Source organism: Bactrocera neohumeralis, chromosome 3 (assembly GCF_024586455.1).
Source record: "Bactrocera neohumeralis isolate Rockhampton chromosome 3, APGP_CSIRO_Bneo_wtdbg2-racon-allhic-juicebox.fasta_v2, whole genome shotgun sequence".
Classification (NCBI taxonomy): Eukaryota; Metazoa; Arthropoda; class Insecta; order Diptera; family Tephritidae; genus Bactrocera; species Bactrocera neohumeralis.
Genome location: NC_065920.1, coordinates 3,086,776 through 3,104,956, shown reverse-complemented (window position 1 = coordinate 3,104,956; position 18,181 = coordinate 3,086,776). Strand labels below are relative to the sequence as shown.

General features: G+C 39.5%; 1 protein-coding gene across 1 annotated transcript in view; it reads right to left on the bottom strand.

Annotated features, from left to right (window-relative positions):
• Window positions 1-18,181, bottom strand: part of LOC126754268 (intraflagellar transport protein 57 homolog) — a 33,919-nt gene that overhangs the window by 13,708 nt on the left and 2,030 nt on the right. The gene's annotated exons all lie outside the window — the stretch shown is intronic.

Here is an 18,181-nt window from a genome sequence, read left to right as displayed (position 1 = left end):
GCTACTGTAGTTGGCTAAGTTGAACGCACCAATGAGCAATTGTAAATTATAATTATTATAGTAAAATTGTATATTATATATTTTGATAATTACATTTATATTAACTTAAAGGTGCAAATTGTTAAAACTTACCGAAATTAGGCAGGAAAAGAAACGTAAGGTTGTCGTTGCAATTTTTCCGTCGGTTTAAAGTTCTTTTCACGTCGCTTTGAACAACTTTGCGATATTGCAATATTTTCTAAAAAGTCTTAAGCGACCCACACACGATTCGATTTTTCGTTACGGCCAATTTTGAAATTAATCATAAAAATACTTGCTGTCTTAGCTGCTAGTTAATCGCAGCCACGCAATGTAAAAACTTGCCCGATTTTATAACCGCAATCGGACAGAAGATGTACGGTCGCCTTGAGAAAAAACTGCGGTATGCTTTTGTCAGGTTATATTATTTTATGATGATGATATTGCGTGCGTGCTAAGCGGCGCGATCTCGGCTAGGCGTATTCTGGTATACAACTGCTTTAATATTATTTAATAAAATATATTTCACTTCCGAACGCTTCCGTGCGCGACAGTGAACTGCAAAGTTACGATCGAAACTTCAGCTTGATAGTTAACAGCTGCCTGTGTTGAACGCGGAGCGGCTTCTGCTTCTGCTTTCTGCTTCTGCCGTGATATCACCTTGCTTTTCTTATTACTCATTCCTCTTGCTTCTCCTCGCCTTGTGCCTCTTGCGGCCGCACACCCATGAGTCGGGCGATCGTGTTGCCCAGCCGTTCAAGCCGCTGTTCGTGCTGATGGTGCTGTTGCTGCTATTGCTGTTGCTGGTAGTGGTGCTGATGGTGGCAGTTGCTATTGCGGTTGTGGAGCTGCTGGCGATGCCTACTGGCTGTTGCTCCGACTGGTACGCCCGCCTTCCACTTCTTCGCCGCCGCAAGCGCATTACCATTATATTTGTTGTTATTGTAATTGGTTCATTGGTTCATTGCTGGACTACTACAGTTCCAATAATTGTTGTTGCTTTTGCCTTTGCACGCTTTCAGTTTGTGACTCCGCTTTCGATGGAATTCTCGAAAAATGAAGACAGCACAGCCATACACATGTGTGTGTGTATACAAGATAAAAGCACAAAAACAAAAACAGAAACATAAGGTAAAATGAAGTAGATACCTCCACACATACACACATATATATGTATGTTGGTAGATACACTTGTATAACAACAGCAGGGGCATAGAAAACATCATCACTTGCGCTCAAAAACGGAGCTCCAACAAGAAAAGACCAGCAGCAGAATCTTGCTCAGGCGGGCAAAAATAATTACAAAAATGTACTCTTGGCATTTGGCCAACTTGGTCTGTGCATGTGCGAATGAGATGCAGATGTTGTTGCTGGTTTCAAGAAGAGTGATATTCGGCCAGTGTACGGTAAACAGACACCAACACGAACACCAACAAGACAGGCATCAACCATCCACCACCAACCAACTTGTCGGCACTCCAGTGCAAACACATTAAATTTGAGGCTCGCTTCGCTTACTCAACCGCTCGGCATACTCAAACTGCGCTCACTCGAAACGGACATCGAGCAGTGGAGTGCTTTCGACTATGCGCACGCGCGGCAGTTTATAAAGGTTTACACTCCATTGACTTCAGTTAAATACGTGTACATATTTCTGTTGGAGTGAGTCTGGGGCAGAGTAAAAAAGGCACTGCAACTTTAATTCGAATTGAGTACTTTTCAACGCACACAACTCAATACCAATGCAAGGCAACTTCTCTAAATGCGTCTGTCTAGGTGTTGGGTGATTTTTGGTGCTTTGTCGATATGTGCGAGGGGCGTATCCCTTTTGCCTTATAGCCGTATTACGGTGGCTAAGCGCCGTCCGAGTTGTGGTAATTACGGCCAAATAACGTGCTACCGTGGCCGCAACGCCAAGCAGCGCTCAAAGCCAGTCAAAAACCGAGCCAACGCTGCGGTCAGCAACAGCGCAGCCAGCAGCAAATGAGTGGCTTGAATTTGTGGATTATGGACTTATGTCCATATTAAAATGCAAAGCTTCAGATACATACATTCATATGTATATGCTTATGTCTATGCATATGCATGCATATGTACATATGTGTATGTATGTAAGTAAATAAGGATGGACATTTTAATTATGCAGCAGTAAGTGGTAACAGCAGTGAAAGTTCAGCAAATTGTGTTGCCGTTGCCGCAAAGTTGGCAGCAGCAGTGAATGAATGGGCTGACGCTGATGAATGGTTTGAGGGCAAATCGAATTGCAGTTGCTGTAGTATTGGTGAAGTAGGTGCATAGTTGGAGGAAACGGTTGTGTCGGAGTGCTTGACTGTTCCGACGCTGGTGGTGACCAGTAGCATTACTTTGCCGCAGCACTTTCGCCATCTCTTTCGTTTGTTGGTTGGTTAAACTGTGTTATCTACACTCATGAGGTTGGCAGTGCGTCGCTACTGCTTTTACACACTCGAAATATTTTTTCTTTCTTCGAAGGCAACGTTTTTATATATAATATACTTATATTTATACATGCATATGTTTGCATGGTATAAGCAACTGGCTTTGTACGAACCTTTTTGTTCCCTTAACTATTTTTTTCGCACATTCATGCACATATGTACATACGTACATACATATCGACGCTTTTAAACCACCACCCTCTTTGAACCAACTCACAATGCTAGCGCTTCCACACTTACACATTCAAAGCTATTTGTGCCGTCACCACTGCTGCGCTCCATTTTCGAGGGGGCGGTACTGTTCGCATCAACCAATCAGCGTTTGCCGTTGCTGTGCTTGTCCTAAATTTGGAGCGTACAGTAAATTTACTCGAAAATAAAAAACAGAAAATAAAACGATCGACTTAAAGCACATAGCACACACGGCTGCGGCCTCCATACACAACAATAAGAACAATAAAAAAAATGTGCTCCATTTATGTACATTCATGCACCGTTCGAGGAGTGTGAACGAATACGAGGGAGTTTTCGAGTTTCTGGTTGCTTCGGTTAGAGCGAGTTGACAAGTTAGCTGGGCAAGTTTTGACATTACCAACAGCGGCATCGTGTCCGGAAGGCATTATGGTAAGCATTTTGTGCTTCTGCTGTACATTACGCCGTGGTCGTAATCACATAGCAATGTATAGATTTATATAGAGTGTAGTACGTTGGTCCAATACTTCTCTACCACGTCGAATAAAATTGCGTATCTGTACTCACTCGCACTTGAACATACAAATGTATTGATGTATGTAGTATATATAAATGCAAGTATTTGGACCTTCTACGTCAATATATATAAATAACTGCGTTAAAAATAACTATGGACGATTACATTTATAACGAAATGTATATAATATGTAAACATATACATATATATCTACATATATTATTATGTTTAAGGAAGTATATGTGTTGGTGCAGCAGTAAATATGGATAAAATTTACTATGGTTGGTTTTATCGCTTTTTGTCTGCGTAATTTTCTCACCCACACTCAGTTATACTTGTATATACTTACATACATATGTACATATGTATATGTATAGAAATGTAAATATGCCTACATTTGCACGTATAGACTTACATAGAAGCATGCTTACATGCGCTCATACATACATATGTACATATTTATGTATATGTATGTACATATGTATATAAAATCATAGTTAGCTCTGTTGTCGGCAAACTTCAAGAACCAAAGCTTTATCTTTGTTAGTAGACATATATATTGCTTTGACAATTGCCGCGGAAAACAGCAAAGTCTTTACTGTAGTCCCTCAGTACTACCACAGTCACCTCCTTCTGCTTTTACTTAAAACTTTTAACGTCATCGAAATTAAAGAAGGATGATGCCACATTTTTATTTTCTTACTAACTTACATATGTACATACAACATTTAATAGTCATGAATTCAATATGATCAATTTCGATATTCCAAGTTAAGTATGTATATCTACTGTGGAGGCTAACTTCAAAATACAGAAAAATTAGTTTTTGCTTACAACTTAATTTCCTCAAAAAAATTATTCATACAGATCCAAAATAGTCTAGCAGCCGGTTGCACTGTGGCCACAATACCCTTCACAAATACAAAAGATTCTTTGCAAAAATTTAATTTGTATGTATTGTATCATTCGATCTGAACAACTTTTTTGGGGGATTACACCGTTGCCTTGAGCAATAAACCATGCCAAATTTTATAAAGACATCTCGTAAAAAGAAAAATTTTCCATACAACTACTTGAACTGATCGTTCAGTTTGTATGGCAGCTATATGCAATAGTGATTCGATATCGGCGGTTTCAACAAACTAGCACCTTCTTAGGGAGAGAAGGACGTTTGCAAACTTTCAGACCGACATCTCAAGAACTGTGGAGCTAGACAGACAGACATTGCTAAATCGAATAAGCTCATCATGCTGATCGTTTGTATTTACATATATGCATATATTTTATAGGATCTCCAACGTTTTCTTTTGGATTTCACAAACTTCCGACAAACTATTTAAATTTATAAAAGATGTAAGAATGTTTGAATATGGCTCATAGCTATATATTTTTGACCCTTCTTACATGGAAGCATCAATGTGCAAATCAGCTCTTTCAAAACATAACTAGTTTTGGGATTGGACTCGCAAAATAATCAAAAATATCTCAGGCCTCATAGAGAAATTGTATGAACCAGCTAGCCCGTTATTATTAGATCACAATATTATATGCATAGATAAGTGAAGGGTCATTTCTCCGCCATGTGACGTCTACAGTCCAATTTAGAACTACTGATTAATGAAAGAAGCCAAAAGCACCAACTTTATTTACGAATAGCAATTTCCGTAAATATTTTCGAATCATTTCGATCTTTCTTGAATGAACTTCATGGTGTTCCATTCAGCAACATTCGTTTCATTAATGAAAATGTGTCATCGGCAAATTAAATACAACGAATTAATTTAGAGCTTCATTTAATGGCCTCACACCTCACCCCCACACTCCCTCCAGCTGTACAACAAGAACAGCAACCGACAAAATGAATAAATATACACGATAACCACAAAGTACACCTTTCGCACCATAGCAAACCACACACGAACATTCGAAGCGTCGGAACGTCGGCAGAGCGACTAGCCGACCACAAAGTGCCGCCGCGGCCGCACACCGCTCCACAATACAGTTGGCGACGTAATTGACCGCCACTTTCAATGGCTTAAATGGCAGCAGCTAAAGCAACAACAACATCTAAATTATTCGTGACAACGGCAATGACAGGAGCTGCGACGTCAACAGCGACTGCGGCGGCAGCGACAGCGCCGACTCTGAAAAAGCGCTCAAAATCAAGAGATTATTTTCTTTGTTTTTGCGTCGTGTCATAAATTACGTCCATTCATGGCAACGCAATGCAGACATTTATTTTCTACCAAATTGGATGAATCGGCGACAATTTATGAGCGCTGCGATCGACGGATCGCAACTTTATTATTTTTATGTTTTGTTGTTAACGCTTTAGTTGTTTGGCATTTTATGGACACAAATAAATATTTAAATAAACATCGTTTCGGAATGATATATGTACATATGTATGTAAGTGTGTGTGTGCGCGCGTGTACATGTGTCAAGCTAACTGGTCGGTTATATTTTATTTAAATTTTTTTAAGTATCGACAAAAAAAGACCATAAATAAATAGATGTATTCGTGAGATGACAACAATGAACTACTGAATACTAATTCCCCAACAGATCTTCAATAACAACGGTAACAACAGCAGCCATATCGGCAGCAGTCGCAACACTAAAAGCATTAGCAGTAACAGCAACCGCAAATAGCAGTAAAATCAAGCATTTATTTACTATTGAATACAATAAAACTGACGCTTTGAGGAAGCCAACTGGAGTGCGAACTCGAGGGAGGTGCTGCTCAACTGGGTTGGGTCGACGCGGTGATTTGCATACGCCGATCGATTCAAGCAGTTCAATTCAAAGGTTTCATTAATATTTATGAATGCTGGCAAGAAAAATGATACATACATAAGTATGTACATATGTACAAGTTCAATCAAAACTTTTGTCTAAATGTGTGCTGTTAAAAATCGAGATTCACCACACCAACAACAAGGATTTCACACTTTAGCCAAATTTTATTCCATTCGCTTTGAAGTCATTTGTTAATCTAACAACAAACTAGCAACAAAAGCTTAAAGTTCATTAAGTCACTGTAGTATTTCATCACACATTTTATCTTTACACGTTTTTCTTTTGTAAAAAAGTATATTAATGGAAAAAAATATAGGTAAAAGTATAAGTCATTTTGGCGCTTTCATTTTTCAGTATTAACACTTGTTCGTAATTATGTATTTGTTAATATTTAAGTTGAATTAATATTATATGGAAGGGATCCTTCCCCACCAATATGATTTATCGTGGACAAAAACTTAAAGGTCACACCTAATGGGTCTACGCTGATATATGAGGGGTTATGCTTTTAAAACAAGCTTACTTTTATGCGTGTCTTACAAAAAAATCGAGCAATGACCGTTCCCACGCCCCATGCATAAGGAACATACAGATTATCTCACCGCTTCTGAGCGAAAGATGAATTTTGTTTGAAGCTAGAATAAAGCCCTGTACTTCTTGTAATGCTCCCAAAAAGAACAATATATTTAATAGAAAGTCTTTTATATTGGCGTAGACTCGCGGTTATAGCCGAGTTTACAACAGCGCGCCAATCATCCTTCCTTTAGTTTTGTTGTATGGCGTTTGGATATTTCAAGTGTAGCCAGGTCCTTCTCCACCTGGTTTTTCCAACGAAGTGGAAGTCTTCCTCTTCTTCCCCGGACGGGTACTGTATCGAATACTTTCAGAGCTGGAGTGTTTTCATCCATTCGGACGAGCGTAGCCGCTGCCTCTTAATTCGCTGATACTAATGTCGTCGTACATCTCGTTGAGCTTATCGTTCCATCGACTGCGGTATTCTCTGTGACCAATGCGCTGAGGAGCATAAATCTACCGCAAAACCTTTCTCTCGACTTTTCAGACGTTGTCATCGCCCATGCCTCTGTACCATATAGCATGACTGGGATGATGAGTGAATTGTAGCATTTGGTCTTTGTTCGCCGAGAGAAGACTTTACTTCTCAATTGTGTACTCAGTCCGAAGTAGCACCCGTTGGCAATAGTTATTCTGCGTTGAATTTCAATGTCCATTTGCTTCAATTCTTTGTCCAACCTGGAGAAAGCAAAACTAACGTCCTTACCGTACGATAGTTCTGCTTTCTCCAGGTTGGACAAAGAAGCGGTTTTTTTAGCCAGTGATATCGATGTCATCGGCGTACGCCGGCAGTTGTAAACTCTTGTAGAAGATAGTGCCTTCGCTATTTAGCTCTGCAGCTCGAATTATTTCTCCAACACATTAAAGAAGTCGCACTATAGAGAGTCGCCTTTTCTGAAACCTCGTTTGGTATCGAACGGTTCGGAGAGGTCTTTCCCGATCCTGACGATTTCTCAACGTCAGTTTACACAGCCGTATTACTTTTGCGAGGATACCAAGTTAAGACATCGCGGCATAAATGCAGCTCCTTTTCGTGCTGTCAAAAGCAGCTTTGAAATCGACGAAGAGGTGGTGTGAGTTGATCTTCTTTTCATAGGTCTTTTCCAAGATTTGGCGCATGGTGAATATCTGGTCGTTTGTTGATTTTCCGGGTCTAAAGCCACACTGATAAGGTCCAATCAGTTTGTTGATGGTGGTTTTAAACTTTCACACAATATGCTCGTTAGAACTTTATATGCGATGGCGAGCAGGCTTATCCTGCTGTCTTTTTGTGGATTAGGCAGAGCAGACTTAAATTCCAATAGTCGGGCATGGTTTCATTCGACCATATTCCACAAAGAAGCTGCTGCATTCTCCTTATCAGTTCTTCGTCGCGGTATTTGAATGGCTTGGCCGGCTGTTAAACTTACTAACATCCCTGCCTTTTCATTTTTGGTATGCCAAATATGAATAATAGTGAAAAGCAGTTCAAAATTAAATAAAAAAAATAAAATTAAAATTAAAAATTAAAATAAATGGAACTTAATTTTCAATAAAAACATTTCATCAAACCGTGTATTACATAGCATAAAGCAACAACATCAATACGCTGCACCAGAAAAATTAAAACAAAATCTTCGCAATTCTCCCTGCCTGCCGCGACCCTCGCTGTCACACAGTTATGCCATATGTAAGTTTATAATTTAATCAGCCGTTAAGATGCTGGAAATCGATGAATGAACGAAACGAGTTGATCAAGTCGAAACGCGCAACGCTCTCAATTCGGGCGCTAAGAAATATTGGCTTTTGATTGACATCAGCGCAAAGCATACATACACATACAAATACGCAAATGCCATCAGCGACTGCTTCAGTTCGCCAAGTACGATCTCACACGTTTCAACAAGATATATAAGTATGTGAGTGGGAAAATCGCTTTGATTTCAGCTTCCAATTCATGTTTCAACGCCGCGCGGTGAACGCTTGAATGGCTGATGATGTTTGTATTTGTTGTTATTTTAATTTTATTTTTTATTTTTATTTTTTTAGCGTTTTTATAGCTTGTATATATTTCATATGATGCTGATGCGGTGTGCGTTGTTGTTGGGCGCGTTTTTGGTAGGACATTAAAACACAACCCACACATGTGCATTTTAAGTTTTATATGGCAATTAATGAAATTTAATACTTTATATATGTAAACAAGGTGAATATATGGATACAACGCTGACGGGTAGCGCGTTTAACGAGCGCTTGCACTGTTGTTGTCATTGTTAGTTTCAATTTTTTATTACGAATATTTGCATTTGGCATCACGATGTGGCTGCTGTGCGTGTGTACATATGTGTGTGTGTGTTGATGTTGTCTGAAACAAATGTGGTTTATTGCTGCTACATTTATTTGCATTTAAATGGCTTTGATCCGTTGAGTTGCTTATACAGTTTGCTACCCTGCTGGTGGCACTTCTTATTAACATATACATATCTACATATACATACATATATACGAACAAATGTAGGTGTATATGACGTTCTCGTGGTTATTGTTTCGACGAAAGCGATGGTGGTGGCGCTGGCGCTGTTGCCCGCACATTGGGGGTCCCGAAAATCTTGTCTCTTTTACAGCTTCTGCTGCCGTTTTCAGCCAACCACATGCATAAATACATATGCATGCACCAGTATATATACAGCAGGTATCAGGCACGTCAATGCATGTGTCGGAGATGCTTAAAATCTACATTCCACCCACCAAACGGCGCGCATGCGCACACCAGCCAACCGAAATTCAACCAAAAACTTAACTCACCGTACAAATTAAACCATAAATTATATGAAGCCATTAGTTTTCGAGAATTTTATATGACAAAACAAATAATTTCTTTCACAATAACTTTTTTCTTGCCTGCTTTGGTTTCTTTTGTTTTGCGCAACTGTTTTTAAAAATCGTTTCTCACTTTTTGTTTCGTTCGTTGCATGAATAGCGTGAATAGCAGCAGAACAAATGTATTGCAACTTATTTCGTTTTTAAATTGTGGTCATTCAATATATTTATTTGAGCGGGTAACCAAGCAGGGGCCCAAGCAACAAGCAACCAGCTAGTGGGTATAACGTTTCAAACTGTGTGCTGAGTGAAACCGAGCCGCATGGAACGGAACTGAGAAGCTTGCGCGCTGCTTAGCAAAAGTCATCAGCGAGGCAGTAAACCACTAACACTGCGTCTTTACCACACGGAATTGACGCCCGGACGCCCGAACGTCGGAATGCCTGAGCACCCGCTGTGCACGCTACGCTAACCATTGTGAATCATTTAAATTTTGTATAAATTCAACTTCATTTATTATGATTTTTATGATTACTGACCACATAAATACATACCAACAAGCTTACATATACACACATGCGTGCGTGTGTGTGTGTGTGAAAAGGGTATAGTGGCAGATATGGACCTACCTATGAGCGCATTACTTTGTAGCTGTCATAAGGATATTGAATTATGACTATGCACGAGATTGGACGATCGTATGATAGCCCACATGCGAGCCGAGAATGATCCAGTAATTATCGCTGATACGTTGAAATGTGCTTTGCAATCATTTTGCTACTGTTGTCCTACATAAATTCGCTATTAATTATGTGAGCGCTTACCTCTGTGCCCAATAAGCTTGTGTGTACCCTGATATTTGCATATTAGTAGAAAAAAAGGTTAGGGTATTCATTAACATATTGATAGATGTTGTGACACATTTTCATTAAATTGCTGGGTGGTCTTTTAGGACCTCGGCGACAAGCTTTAGTGGTGCACTCTCGTTTGCTCAAAGATTATTTCTATTTTATGTGCAATTCTCAAACTCGCTCACATGATTTTTTTTTATTAGAAAATGCTGGCTTTGAGGCAAAATTTTGGAACTGTCTCTTGGATTTTTCTGATTGCAACTCAAAAAAATTAGGCCTGAGATTTTGTGAAACAATATTTTTATGGGGAGAAGGAAGTTGTGGGCAAAGCTCTATCGAAAATAATGATTTTAAAGGTGTCATACCCTCGCTCTGATCAACCTATCGTTGAAAAAGTCGTTGGGTACCACATGAATTGTCTGTAAAAAATTTAATGGACCGAATTAACATCTGCGATTCTTTGCTGAAACGAAATGAAATCGCACCATTTCTGGAGCGAATGTTAACGGGAGACGACAAGTGGATCAAATACGACACAAATGTGCGAAAAATATCATGGTCCAAGCGTGGTGAAGCTCAACAAATGGTCGCAAAGCCAGACCCAATATATGGATTTTTAAGGGCGAAATGAGCTTACAGATTCCAAAACTAACATCTGCGAGACCTTTTGGAAACACATGCCACAATAACATAGAAAAAACAGAAACTAAGTTCGCACCAGTTTTTATCACCATGAATATAGAGGAACACTCTAACCTTATTTTACCAATACAGAGAAATGTATTTCTAGCCACATAATAAAATAATAGTTCTATAAATAAATACAGAAAGCGCACACACAAGCGTACGCATATAAAACGGCATGGCATGTCTGCATGTGAGCACTGTATTTACAAGCAGACCAATTAAAGGTGCGCACTACGCTGTTAGCTCAGCGCTACCAAGAAGAGCATTTGATAGAGTAGTGATGAGATGCGTTTAAATGTTGCAGCCTTGTATTACAGACTCCCATAGTGATAATGCAATTTGGCCAGCGGCGCAATATGGAGCATTCCAGCACCATTCACTTGTTCAACGTGTTCTCTTGCCGAGTGACACACACACACACACGCAGGCGAGCCACGATAGTTGGTTTGCAAATACTCTTACAAACATACATACTTACATACAAACATACTCTCCAAGCACACAAATGATTGGCGAATGCAGTGCATAGGCATGCAAGGCAGTTCACGCATGCGCGCAATAACAGCCGCCTATTGCAAATGTACTTGCTTATGTAGGTATGTGTGTATGTTTTACAGAACGATCATGAAAAGCTTTCGAGGGCCTGCAGGAAAACGCAAACTGCGGAGTGGAAAAATAGTCGCACGTTATCAATTCTTAGAGAGTCATGGGAACATTTCGATATCGAATTTTCATTTCGAAATTAACTTCAATCTCCGCAAGGAATTTCATGCTGATATGTTTATGTCTCTCGCGATATAAAGCTAAATTTCATCAACATCTAAATTTCAACATTTGGCTTTTCTGCAGGGCTAACGCCAGTTGAACAATACATTCACTACACCAACAACAAAAAGTTGCAAGCTGAGGCCTCACAACACGGAGAATTGAACGCGCCGCATTCGTGTTGCGCATGAGCACTCCGCGATTCTTTTGCTCCTGTCCGCACAGACTGTGTACGCGAGGCGCACAAAACGTTTACAACAACAACATCAACAATAACAATAACAACTAAGGCATCAGCAGTACCATCAGAGCATTCCGGCACCGTGGGAAATGCACAGTAGTGGCAAATGAGTGGAGCAACGCATACACCGCTCCCAAACCTATGTATCTAAGTGTATGTGTGTGTATGTAAACACATTCATGTATCCAAAAATGCAACACATAGAGATATAACTATACAATTATACTTATACTTAAGCATATACATATGTGTATGTGCGTATGTATGTACACAAACAATAGCTGACTGGCTGGCCAAGTTGCTGAGTGGTTGAATAGCTGAGTGGCTGCCTTACCCACAGCTGTATGGCTGGATGGATGGATGAATGGGCGCTATGGTTAGCCTGTCGATGGCACCGCTGCTGCACAGCGACTTCAAGATTACTCTTTGACAATGCCTTCACTGCTTTATCATTTCCGAAAGTATTGAAAGGCGCTTTTAGTTACTATTTTATTTAGGCTTGCCACTCAGGACAAGTATTTGTCCATACGGGACTCCTCTCAACTAACCGCATGCGTTTTATGCACTTTGTGTCGCATTTTGGACTTGGTGAATGCAATCAGGTGTATTTCTAAAATGTATAAATGTTTTTACGACTAACAGATATCAACATAAAAATATTTTTACTTGATAATTGGATAATTTTTTCTGATATTTATTTTTTATCCTTCTACTTTTTTTACTAAAAAACCGCGCAAGGTGATTTTAGTACAAAATATATAATATATCCTCTTTGAAAAAATTTATAAAATATTGTATAATTTGGATTTATAGTATGAAAAGAATATTTCATCATCACATGTAATTATGCTACGCTACAAATAAAATACAAATAAAGACGTGAGAATTACTTAAAGCGGTACTTCGCTGTCCTCCTCCTCCTTAGCGTTAGATCTATGGATCTCTCGCGAGTTTGGCAAACGTTGGTAAACAACAGAACCTGCAGCAGCGAGAGGGAAACGTAAGATGTCTTATAACAACTTGTTTTTAGCAAAACTCTTCCGTCGCTATGGTAGATGTCGGGGAACACATTTTCCCACATTTTCGGGAATCTGGTGGTAGATTAAAAAAGCTTCGTCGATCTACAAATTTGTGTCTGGTGATTCACATCTTAAGGCTTTGGAACCACAAAGGATCTGCGCTCACAGCAATCTAAGTGTGATTCTGCGTTACCATTGCTGGGAGAATCAACACTATGACCTAGGGTAACCTAAGCTAAGTACTTGTTCGAATAATTATAACTGAACACGAGTTTTGGAAATAAATATTTAGGGCTTTTAAACATGGTTTCGGCTTGACACCACTTAAGCTACAATAAAACCAAATTCCTCTAAGGCAAATATTATAAGAATTCCTACCGACAGGGTGAAAATGGTTGAAATCGGAAGGTGATCCTGCAAGGAGTTATCCTGCCAACGCGGGCGCATCATTTTTCCGAGAAATGGCCTCGCAATGGCCTAGTTTAAAATATTTTTTTCCAAAAACTTCAGAATTTCTTTGTTAATAAGAAAGATAAATAAGAAGGGTTATAGAATGTAAACAAATATTCGCACCTTTTTCGCTCTTCGAACACTTATGGGCTTGCTAAAATATAAAGGGGAGTCTTAGAAAGTCAAAAACAAAATATTTATGTGAAAAAATAATCTCGAATTCTATATGAACTAAATCAGGTGGACAATTGAACCGCTTTAAATATGTTTTCTCAGTAAATGCTGAAATTTACCACATCCTACTTAGCAAATTCAGTCATATATAACTTACTATGTACATGTACATATCATATATGCATTCCAGTGTAATGAAAGCTCAGTAGAATCACGAGCATGACTGCCAATTACTGATAATAACACAATTGAATACAAACTCACCTGGCGATTTTTTGTATTGCACTTTGGACCAATCACAAATCAATTTTGCAACTGCAAGCTCGGGTCAGAGACAATGTAACGGATTTAAAATAAAGAAAATGGTGATTGCCGAAGTATGGATGGCATGTATGAACATGCATGTGTGAGACCAAAGTGTGAGTAATTTTTGAAATTTTAGATAAATATATAGGATGTACATATGTATATATGAACATATGTGCCATATACAAAAAGAATTAAAATAAATGAAAGAAGAAATGGTATAATTAAATATAGACATAAAATAATTATAAAAATCTGTGATAGTAATAATTATAAGGATTATAAATTGTAATAATAGCATTAATAAGAAGAAATATAAATAATTTAAGATTTCAACTTAATCCTTTCCGAATATTTTCTGAAATTTACTGAAAAATACCATAGTAATGTATATACCATAGTTTGCTTTACATGTACTTACATCAGAAAGTAGTGATTTCAGAAATATAAGGCCTTTAGACTTAAAAAAAGATATTTTGAACTAAGGTTTTAGATAAAAAATTGTTTTTTTTTTAAGTTAAAATAAATTTTCCTCATATTAGAATAATATTATTAATATCGTTAATATTTTAAACAAAGAAACGAATTTTTGGGACATAGTAAGGTTAGTTTACACCAAATCTCGTGAAAGCAGCTTGTGTTTTGTACAAAATAAAAAGAAAAAATCCTAAACTTGGTTATTTAAAATGTTTACATAAATTTTGAGGTTATGTGAATAAATTCAATGTTCAGAAATAATAGATCCTTTCATTATCTACAACTTTGTCATATAACTTGTTTCTGAAGTACTCGTAGTTTTGTCAGAAATCGAGTAAACCGACCTCAGACCGCACGTAAATTATTTTTCCTTTAATTCCGGAATTTTATCTTGCGTTTCCTATAGATTTCAACCTATTGTGACTTTTTTCACTTTTTGCCATTTTCAAAGGGTTCTGCACTGTTGTATACTTGTAGTGGGTTCCAATATTCGACCAGGATTATTTTCCAATCTTCGATGTTTTAAAATAAAAGGGTGGATCCCCGTCTAACTAACTAACTAAGGGTCTACTGAACCCCCAAAAAAATTCTTTTTTTAATTTTTTGTCGGAAATAGCACATTGTAGTATTCGAAGTATCAGTGAACACAGCGCTTGATACACTCTATACCGAGTTTTATCGCATCAATATTACAAATTGCAAATATAGCCTTCATAAAATGCGGTCACCATGAGCTGCATTCAAGATGAAAGGATGCGGCTCGATAATTTTCCAATATCCTGCTGTACTTGCAGCATACACCGCACAATGTTGTTCAATTTCAAGTAATATTTGTATGTGTTTGCTCGTTAATTCCGGTGTATTCTTGTACCTGTTGCCCAAATGCAGTCCTTTTAGCACATTTCACTTGTGTTTGGTTTTTCCCAAAACGCTTAAAGGATACCACATAAAGAACAACATCACTGGTTTACCAAAACAAACGCGCTGAAACGTGCTTACCTACCACCGCCGTAAGGCAAATAAACTAAATAAATTTACTTGGTATTTGCTTGCAAAATTCATTGGCTCGCGTGTCACGTAGCGGCGCGTGGCGGCAATGCCACGGCAAGTTAAACACGAAAGGACGTCCGAGATCCTTTCGGCCGGGCTCCTAATTACACATGAACATGTGAAACCAGTAAACGCTGCTCCCCATCATCATTTAGCCAAATATGCATTAGGTGCGGTGTGCTTATGTGTGTGTGTATGAACAATTGCCGTGAACAATTCGTGGTGATAAGCATCAACGCCTCTGCGCTTATCGCACATCGAATCTCTGCGTAGGCACGCAGGCGCAAACGCCGTTTTCGCCGGCGAAGGCAGTTGCGATGGCCGCGTTGCGTTGCGGTTGCCGACAGTGGATTGCGTTAATTTGTTTACCCAGAGCAATGGCAAATAACAGCAACAAACAATCAACAAGCTAACATTAACATGATCACCAACAATCAACTACAATAACTGCAACTACAACAACAACAACAACAGCAGCAGCAAGAATTGTGTATGACAACGCCAACACACAGGCGGTCGACCGCATTGGCGACCACAGAAATCGGCGAGCGCTGCGAATAAACAAACGAACAGTGCATACAGACGGACGGACGGACGAATGGACGGACGGACGTTGAAACAAATAAACACCTTGTATCTGACGTCGGTCTGCCCGATGAGCACGAAGCGCACGCGGAGGACGTTGAGGACAGCGTTTGCGTTTGTGTGGAGGCCGAGGAGCGACCGCCGATGTGTGGGAGATAGATAACAAAGAGGTGATAATTGCACTTAAATGCAACATATTAATGTACATATAAGCACATATTCACATACATATGTACATATGTATGTATATGTGGACGTATTGGCACTCGGGCCAATGAACACATACACGCACATGCATGTGGTTGTGTCTGTTTGTACATAGGCGACCAGGCAGTTGCGTATTTGCGCAGGCGGACCAATTGCGACTTAATAGCCTCTGTCTTATCGCAATTACGCTGGTGGTCGCCAACGGTATCGCTATTTACTTAATTTGCTCGCCAGGGGCCATTGTGTGAAACATGGGAAAATCAAACCTCAATAAGGCGAAATGCATACATGAGCTCATACATACACATGTACATATATGAGCGCAATGGCAAACAGTTTTATTGGCATCTTGCTCTGCAGGACATCATCATTGCTTATCAATGAATGCCACTAACAACAGTAAACAAGCAAATATCTGTTGGCCGTGTCTGCTGTGGCTTAGAACACCAGCGTTGGCAATGTATGGCAAGCGGTTAGAAGTAATTAAGGCGCAATGAGGCATAAAAGGAAAGCAGCAAAGACATATCTAAGAACTCAAGATTTCCGTTGCTACACATTTCCATTGAAAAACATATTAAGGTGGGCATCAATGCAGAGATAAATAATTTTCACTTTTCCCAGAAGCGAGAAATTTTTCTACTATCAATTAACTGTTTCACAGTGTGCACCGACCTAACTGTGGTTTTATGTTTCTCGAGTCAATTTTTAAGAGGCAGACTATCTCATTTTAGTACTTAGTCTGGATTTCATTTTCTGATAATATCAGATATGGATTGAACTATTATTTTATGTGAGTGAAAGGTTATATAATGTTATGGCAACTACATCCTCCCGGCAACTTCCTTCGTATTCACCCATCAAGCACTTCTAAGCTTGCGCAATGCTCAATTACACACTTAAAGTAGCCAATAGAGAGCATCAATGATTCTCAAGAGCTCTTCCAGGTTCCCAAATAGCATAAGGCTAGTGACCAGCAATGTCCGAAGGTCCTATTAAATCACATATATATAAAGAATCAACACTGCAGAAACCGTATGAATCAGAACCGTCTGCCAGATGCATTTAGAAATACCAGGGTAACCCTCGTAAAATCACGCTTTGAATATGCACTCCTAATTAGGCACGTTTCTTGGATATTGTGTTATGTGATATTGAAGAAAACTTCTGATTTCCAACCAATACAGGGTTTGTTCGGACAGTAATAGGACTGATTTTCTTCCGCCGCGACTGTACTTCGGAGCGTGCGCGCACCGACTGGATTCGGTAGAGGGCGTTCTTAGCTAACGAACGAATGGATGGCCAGTAGTCTCCGAGCACCTGGAGAGTCAGGACAAACATTTTCGCCCGACGGGTTCCTGTGAGTGGTGTAAGCCGAAAATGCAGCGTTCGTTAGAGTGATGTACGCGATTAAATTCTGTATGAATCTGCGACAGAGACGTTAGATGTGATCAAGCAGACTTACCCAGATGTTGATTTAGCAAGAAGTAGTCGCTAATGAAAAGCGTAAAGAATGAGCAAATCCAAAGTGAAAACGATGGTCATTGTGTTTTTTGACATCAAAGGCATCGGCCACCATGAATTTTTTCCACCTGGACAAACCGTCAACGCCAAGTTTTACCTGGAAGTCCTCAAGAGACTCAAACGAAGGGTCAATCGGGTCCGAGAAGACTTCGCAGCCGATTGGAATTTGCACCACGACAACGCCCCGGCTCACACCGACTTTCTTGTGAACAGCTACCTAGCCAAGGCCGACGTCCCAATGCTTCCGCAGCCGCCCTACAGCCCCGATGTGGCCCCCCAGACTTTTTTTTTCCTTGCGTGAAAACGTCGATGAAAAGCAAGCAGTTTGGGACGACAGAGGGGATCTCAGAAGTAAGCACCTCGACTGTCAAGTTTATTCCGGAGGATGCCTTCCGTGACGCCTTCAATGCTTGGAAATCGCACTGGCAGCGCTGCATCGACGCAAAAGGAGAATATTTTGAAAGTTTTTAAAGAATTGTTACGATTCGTTCAAT